Consider the following 8,651-nt stretch of genomic DNA (forward strand, 5'->3'; position numbering starts at 1 on the left):
GGGCCAGAACTGGCGGCTCCAGATTCCTCCATTTGCTGAAGAAACCCGTCTGCGACTTTGTTGAAGACCTGTGCGTGCGCGCCCTTTCCGGGCGATTTAGTGCGGTGCCCACAGGCCCCAGAAACGCGGAGACGGAGGGATAAAGAAGGGCCGTGGGTCTCCACCGCGCCGGCCTCCACCGCCCCCTGCCCAGTGCACTGGACTCTGTGCCTCCAGGTGACGTCGTTGGCTCCATTTTGCAGAACCAGAAACTGAGGGGGAAAGGAGAGGGGACCCAGCGCTTGAGGTACCTACTGTGAGAACAGTCAGCCCTCAAGGACAGTGCAGTGGCTTTAGGGAGTCATGTAGGGTGAGAAAGTAAATAACAATAAAGTGTTGGTTGCTCAGCTCCGGGGTGTGCTGGGAGAGGTGAGTCACTGTCCCCAACTGTCCCCGGTACCTCTGCTGACTGGTGGGTTGGGGGCCACCTGCAGTGGGGTGCAGGAGGGTGGGCAGCCTTGGCGCAGGAAGCATGAGTAACTAGGCTGGGGGAAGCAGAGGACGCCTTTAGGAGGGTAGTGGGTGAGGGACACCCCCAAAAGGGGGTGGCCAGAAGGTGAGGTGGCTGAAATGTCAGGAGGAGGGATTTGGATGTGGAGATCTGGACTGGCAGTGCATACCACTGCCAGGGGGCCCAGGGGAGTTGGAAAGCAGGGAGCACACCCTCCTGCCCTTTATCTACCCCCCAGGCTTCCTCCACCAAAGCCTGGGGTCCCTCCCCCTCCCCTACATCCTGGAGGACTAGACAGGCCTTGGGTGACCCTGCCCAGCTTCTGACATCTCCAGGCCTCAGGCCCTCCCCTCCAACACTGCAGTCACCCTCCCCTGACCCCCTTGTCTGCCAGACTTTCCTGCCTCTCCACCCCAGACCCCACCCAGTGACCTCAGGGCTTCCAGTCTGGAGACTGTAACAGCTTAAGTTTATTCCTGCCCAGGCCAGCATCAGGGCCCACCTCCCCCACCTCTGTCCTGAGCCTCAGGTCATGCCAGTGGGAGTCTGGGCTGCCTCCTTCAGGAAGTCCTCCAGGCTATCTTCAGTCCTCCACCCCACCTACCCTTGAGCCCACACAGTCCAGGCTTAATAATCGGCCAGTTTGTGCTGCTTGGTGACATTCACAGTGTCCCTGCTCAGTGGGGAGGGTTTAGCTGGGACAGTTAGCTCCAGATGGGACAGTTCTGGCTCCTGCTCCCACCATTGACCTTGGACAGGTCCTGGGGCTTTCTGAGTCTTTCCTCACTCGTGAAATGGGATAACAAAATCTATTTCCTAGTTTTATTTTGTTTTTTTTTTTAGATTTATTTTTATTTATGTATACAAGAACTAGGGTGTAAGCCAAGGATGGGGGGGGTAAAAGACTCACCAGAGACAAAGTGGGGAGCAGAACAGGCAGACTGACAGAAACATGCTGCCTGGGGGAGCAGCGGGGAGACAGGAGAGGTCTGCTGGGCCCAGTGGGTCCCTCCCTGCTGAGAATCCAATTCTTGTTGCAGGGGCTGCTAAGAACTTCATAGTGCTAAAAGGTAACACTTTGTGCCACCAGGGAGGCCCTCTTCCTAGTTATTCTTTAAAAAAGAGAGAGATTATTTATGCACACAGAACTGGGGTACAGGCCAGAGGTGCAGGGGTGGTGAGAGGATTCACCAGAGACAGAGTGGGGAGCAGACTGAGAAGTCCACTGCTGAGGGGAGCAGCAGGCAGGTCAGGAGAGGTCTGCCGCGCCCTGTGGGTCACCCTGGGCCGGGATCGAGGATCGAACTCGTGCTGACGCGGGTGCCACTAGTTTCATAGTGCTGCGCCCTAACCCGTTGCACCACCAGGGAGGCCCCGCTAGTCATTCTCAAATTAAACAAGATGATGTCATGAAAGTGCTTCAGCGAGCCCGGCACACACTAGGTCTGAACGTGGTAGTTTCTCTTTTTCACTCAGGCGCCTTCTGAGCTCCTACTACAACACTATACACATCGTAGGTGCTTAATAAATAGTGATGAACCAAATGGATTGCTGTGTGTTTTTTAAAATCATGGCGTTCAGCCCTCTGAGGGTAAAAAACATACTCTTTAGGTTTCCAGGGGCCTTCAAGATTTACAAAGCATCAAATCAGAAAAGTATAATTTCATAACTGTATTTTGAGTTAATAGGCAGTGCCAAGAGGGAAAAAGTAATATATTCAGCTCTATCAGAAGCACAAACAAAAGCTCTTGGTGTCTGGAATCCTGATCCCTTTATCTTCTCACCCTCCCCAGTCCCTTCAAGGAACAAAGAAAGAAATAGATCAAAAAAAAGGTCTCACAGCAGGGGGCAGCCCCAGGGGTGAGCTCCTGCACCCCTGCACCCCTGCCCTGGGGGAGCCAGCCTACTGCAGAGCTCAGCTGTGGTCTTGGGACCCCTGGGGCCTCCTTTGGGGGGGAAGGGAGCCCAATAGCCTTGGCCCTGTTGGCACTAGTCACAGGCCTCCCTGGGATGGACCTGTAAACCCTCAAAATGGCCCCGAGGTGGGGGTCTGTGGGGTGCAGGCTGTGGGGAACAGAGAGAGCCCTCCCTGCCCTGCCGAGCCAGCTGCTGGTAAAGGGACCCTCGGACAGGAGGAGGTGAGACCAGCCAGGCCCTGGGTGAGGGCCCTCGCAGGAGGACAGGGAGGTGACCTGGTCAGCCTGGGCAGGAAGAGGTGAGCTTTCCGGTGTGGTCAGCCTGTCTGCACAGGAGGCCAAGAATTTCCATCCTTTAAAATGACGGCCGTTAGCAACAGCCTCCAGACTAAGCTCTTTTGCTCATCTGCGCCTCCTGCAGCCCTTCCCAGAAGGTACTCTGACCGTTTCTGATGAGAAAAACTCAAGAGCAGTTTGCTAGAAAGAAGGACACTTGAGAATCAATTTCATGTCCATCTGCGCCCAAAACAGGGCCTTGGCCTCTCTCTGAAACTGGACACTGAAGGACCCTACAGCTTGGATCAGCCAGTCCCACCAAAGACACAGGCGGGCTCAGCAGGTGGGGTTCAGCCAGCCACGGTCCTCACAGAGGTGACCCCAGACCCAGGGCTGCTGGGAGGATGAGTGAGGCCGCATGCAGGGAGCAATGTGTCAGACAGCAGAGCAGTCCCAGGTCGATGGGCACAGCTGTGCGCACAGGGAGCACCGGTGTGGGCACCCAGCCCTGCAGGGGACCCGGGGGTGCGGGGCAGCCTGGCCAGTGGACTCGGGAGCCACCCACTTCACAGCTGCAGGGGCGCAGGGAAGTAGTGGGGATGCAGCTGTGACTACAGACTCCTGGAAGAACCCATGAGCAGCCCCCCAAAGCCACCACCAGGGTCCCACAGGGAAAGCCAGGTCCCGCCCTCTCGGCCTGGGGGGCAGCCAGGGGACTCCGTGGCCATCAGGAGGGAGGCAGGAGGAGGGGCTGAAAACAGGGCCGGCCGGAAGGAGCAGACCTGGCTTCTGGCCCTTCTCCAGCCTCTCCCTGTCTTTTTGAAGATTTTCATTTCCATGTTGTTTTGTGTTGATAGCAGCCCTTGCACAGCTCCAAAGCCAACTCGAGAAGGCAAGGTAGGCAGAGAAGGCTAGTTCCCCTCCCTCTCCCTCCTCCTGCCCCCCCCCAAATTCCCATCTTGTTTATTTTGGCTCCTTCCCTTTAGGCTTTTGGTGCGCGCGCGCGCGCGTGTGTGTGTGTGTGTGTGTGCATTCAGAACTGGGATACAGGCCAGAGGTGCAGGGGCGGTGGGAGGATTCACCAGAGACAGAGTGGGGAGCAGAACTGACCAACTGACGAAGTGCACCACTGAGGGGAGCAGTGGACAGGTCAGGAAAGGTCTGCTGCCCATGTGGGTCACTCCCTGGCCAGGAATTGAACTCCCGCTGAAGCGGTTACGGCCGCTTTGCTGCGTGTGTCTCTGAAATGGGACATCCCGTGTACCTGGCTGGTGATGTCACCTGCACACTTCACAATACAGGACAGACCCAAAAGCAAAATCAGTGTTTGTCTCCACGTGGAGGGGTAAAGTCTTGTTCGACGGAGAAGCCGCACGTGCTTCCGTCAGAAGCGTGAACCTCTGCACCAGACGGACGGAGCAGCTGCGTTCGGTCTTTGGGTCCTCCAGGGTGCCACGGCCAGCCCCTTCCATGGCTGAGTGGGGTGAGCTCCTGATCTCTCCAACCCCGGCATCTCCGTCTGTGAATTGGGCACAGGTCAATGCCTCCCTGGGCGGGTGGAGCATTGGGCCAGCCAGCAAGCAACATGAGCTGTCCAAGGCTCAGCGCTCCACGTAACGCTTGACAGAAAGCCTGACTCAGGAAGGAACATTCTGTGGTCTCCAGGGAATCGGGTCGGGGCCTATTCCAGACTCTCACGCTTTTATGGCTTTCCATTTGCAAAGGATCTAAGAATTCCTTTGCATCAACATCAGCCTCCCTGGCTGGTGAACACTCCAGGGAAGGAAAATTTCTCCTTCCCACAGCATCAAGGCAGCTGGCTTTTGCACCTGCAAAAGGTGGAGCAAGCCTGGAAGTCTCCTGCCTAGATGCCCCCAAAGGTAACACACAGCATGCCCTCCTCCGCGCTGGACGGGCGCTGGGGGACCTGTCGCCGTCTCTGGCAGGTGACACGAGGGCTTTTATTCCAATCACACAGCGTGCACACACTGCATGCGGCCGGCAGGCGCCCCGCTCAGCTTGGGGTGCCCTGCCCGACACCCAGGAAGCAGCTGGGCCGGGCTGCATTTCCAGGGAGGACGGCAAGCAGTGCAGCGGGCTCTCGGCCCCGTGGCGGACCCTGTGAACTTGGAGCCTGCAGCCCTGGGGTCCAGCAGCTCCGTCACAGCCCCCAGAGCTCGGGGGAGGTCGTACTACAAAGTATTTTTTGAAAAATTCTCATGTGATCGTGAGTCACAAGGACCTGGCTTCCGGGTCTTCATAAACAGACCAGACACCTGAGTTACTCTGCGCTTTGGGCTCCTCATCTGGGGGTCCCCGCGGTTCTCCCTCCCTTAGAGAAGAGTGTTTAGCTCAGTCTGAGGTACCCAAACACTCTGGGGAGGGGGTTGTTCTTGCGCGCGGTGATGATGGTGACATGGGCAGTGACGCAGCGTGAACAGAATCACTTGGAAACCTGCATCCCGGGTGTGATCTACCTCATGCAGCTCTGTGCATCCACACGCGCTTAAATGCTCCCGTGTCCAAATCTGGGGATTTGGGTCCCAGAAAGGGGGTTTTGTTCAGCACCCTGTAACTGATGGGGAGCGGGCGTTCCGAGATTCACGAGACTGTCTCAGTCCTCCCGGCAGAGAAGGAGCAGACCCTGTTGGAGACCAGCTCCAACTATTGAAGTATCTGGAAGCAAGATAGGCAGGACCCTAAGGTGGGAAGGCGTCGGCGAGTGGAGATTTCTAAAAAAGGGGGAAAGGGAGAATAGGGGAAAGGGGGGCGAGGAAGACACGGGAGTTGGAGTTGGGTGCAAGTCTTCTTGCTCTGCCTTCAGCAGAGGTTTATTTTATACATTAGGAGCAAGCAGTGGGATGACATCAGCACACGAACTGGGCTGAGAGACTACAATCATCTTTTTTTTTTTTTCTAAGAACAGTTTAGGGTTGTATTGCCGTTTACCTGAGATATAACATTCCAAAATCAATCAAGGTTAAAAACAGGTACATTAGGTGCACAAAGTTTATGACTAATGTTACTATAGTGGAGATCAACTAAGATAGAAGTCCCTTAAACCTTATCTACTACTTAATGGGTTTTTTGTTTTTCTGCCTGAGTCATCCTGGGAGACAGAAGAGGAAATTCCTTGTTAATCAAATCTCTGAATAGGAGACATAGGTGAATTTCCTTATCTGAAGACTACATAGTAGAATCCTGAAAAACTAGCCAGAAGACTTTTGTGGGCTCCTTTAAGGTGTAGCAGGTGGAAAACTTGACTAGTTTAAAAACAGACGACCTGGATGAATTTCCACATCTAAAGGCCAGACAATAAGAAGTTTGAGTAATTCTTTAGAAGCTGAATAGAAGGCTAGGTGAGATAATAGAATGATAAGATTTGGGTTTTCCTCCATCCGGCAGTGAGAGAGACTTTGCAAAAACAGTCCTTTTGCTTTTACTCATCAGTCAGTAGTCAAGTCACTTGACTTCAGGGGAATTTTTCACCCTGGTGCAGGGCTTGCTTGTCAGGGCAGGCAGGCCTTCTGCGGCTGAGGCAAGCCAACTGTAAGCTGAAAGTTGCTCAGAATATTCTGATATTATGATTATACAAAAAAGGGAGGTCAGAACATAAGTTAGCAGTGGACAGTCTGATTTTTCAGAGCTTTTCCCGATCTACCCGGAATCTGTCAGACGATAGACGTTGCATAGCTTGTGTCAAGACCCAGCCTCGGCGGACGCCTGGCCCTTTTCCTTTGACCTCGAAGCTCCCTGGCCAGCACAGGCCAACAAAAACGGTGGGCAGCCCGACCTCAGAATTTCTGGTCCTTTCAAGCCTCTGGCTCATGTAGTTGCTTGGGGATAGCTCTTTCTTCTCCCTCGTCGTCTGTGTGGCGGGGATGAAGGACCCCCCAGAGAGGGAGAAATGATGAGCGCGACTCGCGTCTGCTGAGCGCGCCAGGCCTGTGCCGAACACCGGGCGCGGTCTGATCTCACGCAGGTGGCACCGTGTGCGGTGAATTCGGGCATCCGGGCATCCGGGTGAATTCGGGCATCCGGGCATCCGGGCATCGGTCTGCGCTTGCAGGGCTGCAGCAGCAGCGCCATTTGCTCCGGATCCCGCAGCAGCATGGTGGGGCTGGTTCAGGCCGAGCCCAGCCCCAGCCAAGCCGGAGCTTTTGACTGGTTCCCGGGGTGGGCTCAATGGGAATTTTTCTGCAGATCCTGCAAAGCCAGAGGGGTGATCAGGACGGAGGGGGTGCTGCTGGACTCAGCTCCATCCTGGCCAGGACCTGCAACAGGAGTTCATGGAAGGGGGTGGGGGGGCCAGGACATGGGGTGGAGCCCCATGTGACCTTCCTACCTGCATGAGGCTCTTCACGGGTTAGCACACCCTTCCTGGCTGTTCACCCTCAGTCTGCACTGCTGCCTCTGGGCCCTCCCCTTTCCATTTTGTCTGCCATAAATGGGGATCATGAATTCACAAGCTCCATGGGGCGGCTGAATGGATGAAATGAGATCATGCCCCAGAAGCGGCAGCCTAGGACCTGAAAAATGGTGACTTCATCCAGGTGGGGCCTTCCTGGGTCAGCCCCAGGTGTGATCAGGGGTGTGGGCAGGCTGGGGCCTTAGTGTAACTAAGCCTCTTTTCTCTGCCTGTCCTGGCCTGCAGGTTTTTTATGAGTCCAGAGACCTGAGTCCTTACAAGTTTGACAGGGAGCCCAGAGCCCCTGCCCCCATGTGGCCTGGGCACCCCAGGCATATTCCAGGCCAGCACAGCAGAGATCTCTGCCAGAGGCCTGTCGCTGCTGGCCTCAGCCCAGCCAGCTGAAAAGCAGGAGGGGGACAGGGAACAACTCACCTAGCATGGGACTGGGCCCAGGGCCTCCTGTTTCCAGCACCCCTGGGCCTCAGGGGACAGCCTGTGTCAGTCCCCCAACTCCCCCCTCCCGGGCCCCAGGGAGCAGCCTGAGCCAGTGATTCCTTTGATTCCTGTCTCCTTCTCCCTTCCTGCCACTGGCTCACTGAAGTTGTGGTTCCTGGCTTCCATCACCCAAGGGCCTGGATTTCAGAGATGCAAATGAGAAGCCGCCTATGGGAGGAAGACAGTCAGTCTCGCAGCTACTGCAGCTAGGCTGGAAGATTCTCAGTGAGCCTGGGGCCAGCTTAGCAGGAGCCAGAGAGCCAGCACAGCCCTGGAAGGCAGGAGACACCTGGTAGGAGAGTGCTAGAGAGAAAGGCCTGGCTGCCCCTCACCCTAGGCCCTGGGGCATGGCAACAGAGGGGCCTGCAGGGAGGGGAGGGGTGAGCCGGGCACTCTGCTGATCCCATACCCCAGGGCCCCTGCTGCAATGGGCCCTGCCCAGGGCCCGGTGGGGGACTGCGGGCTCCAGGCTCAGAGTCCCTGTGTGAGAGCCCTAGAAAGAGGGGAGACGCGCTGAGGAGGCCAAGGGTGAGGATCCCCACACACCGGGTGGGGTGGGGGTCTGCCTGACACACGCGGCTCAGGGGTGCTGCCAGGAGCCAGGCCCACAGCCTCCAGCCTGAGAGGGGCCTTCTGCTGGCCGGGAGGGGGCATGGCCAAGGCCCCCCACCCCAGCAGCCTGACCTGTGGCCTGAGAGGGCAGAAGCAGGGGCGAGGACACTTGTATCTGCCCTTCTGGGGGGACCAGCGGCCCTCTGAGGATGGTCTACCCCTGCCCCAACCTGCATTGTCACCCCAGGAGTGGAGTGGGGCAGCTCCAGAGCCCCAAGCCTCGCGGTGCTCATAGCTCAGGCCTGGCCCAGCGCAGTGCTGGGCAGGATCCCACCAGGGGATCCCCTGCCCCAGGCCCCCCACCTGCCCACCTGCTCCCTCTGAGCAGGCTGAGGGGCATGGTGCCGATTTGCCCGTCTTCGCTAATTTGAAAAGGAGCAGGAGCAGCAGAGCTCGGGCAGGAAGCTGCCCAGGGTAGTTTAAGCCAAATTACGTGCTGTTAGCGCATTTG

This window comes from Condylura cristata, unplaced genomic scaffold (genome assembly GCF_000260355.1).
Source record: "Condylura cristata isolate star-nosed mole 26May11 unplaced genomic scaffold, ConCri1.0 scaffold00008, whole genome shotgun sequence".
NCBI lineage: Eukaryota > Metazoa > Chordata > Mammalia > Eulipotyphla > Talpidae > Condylura > Condylura cristata.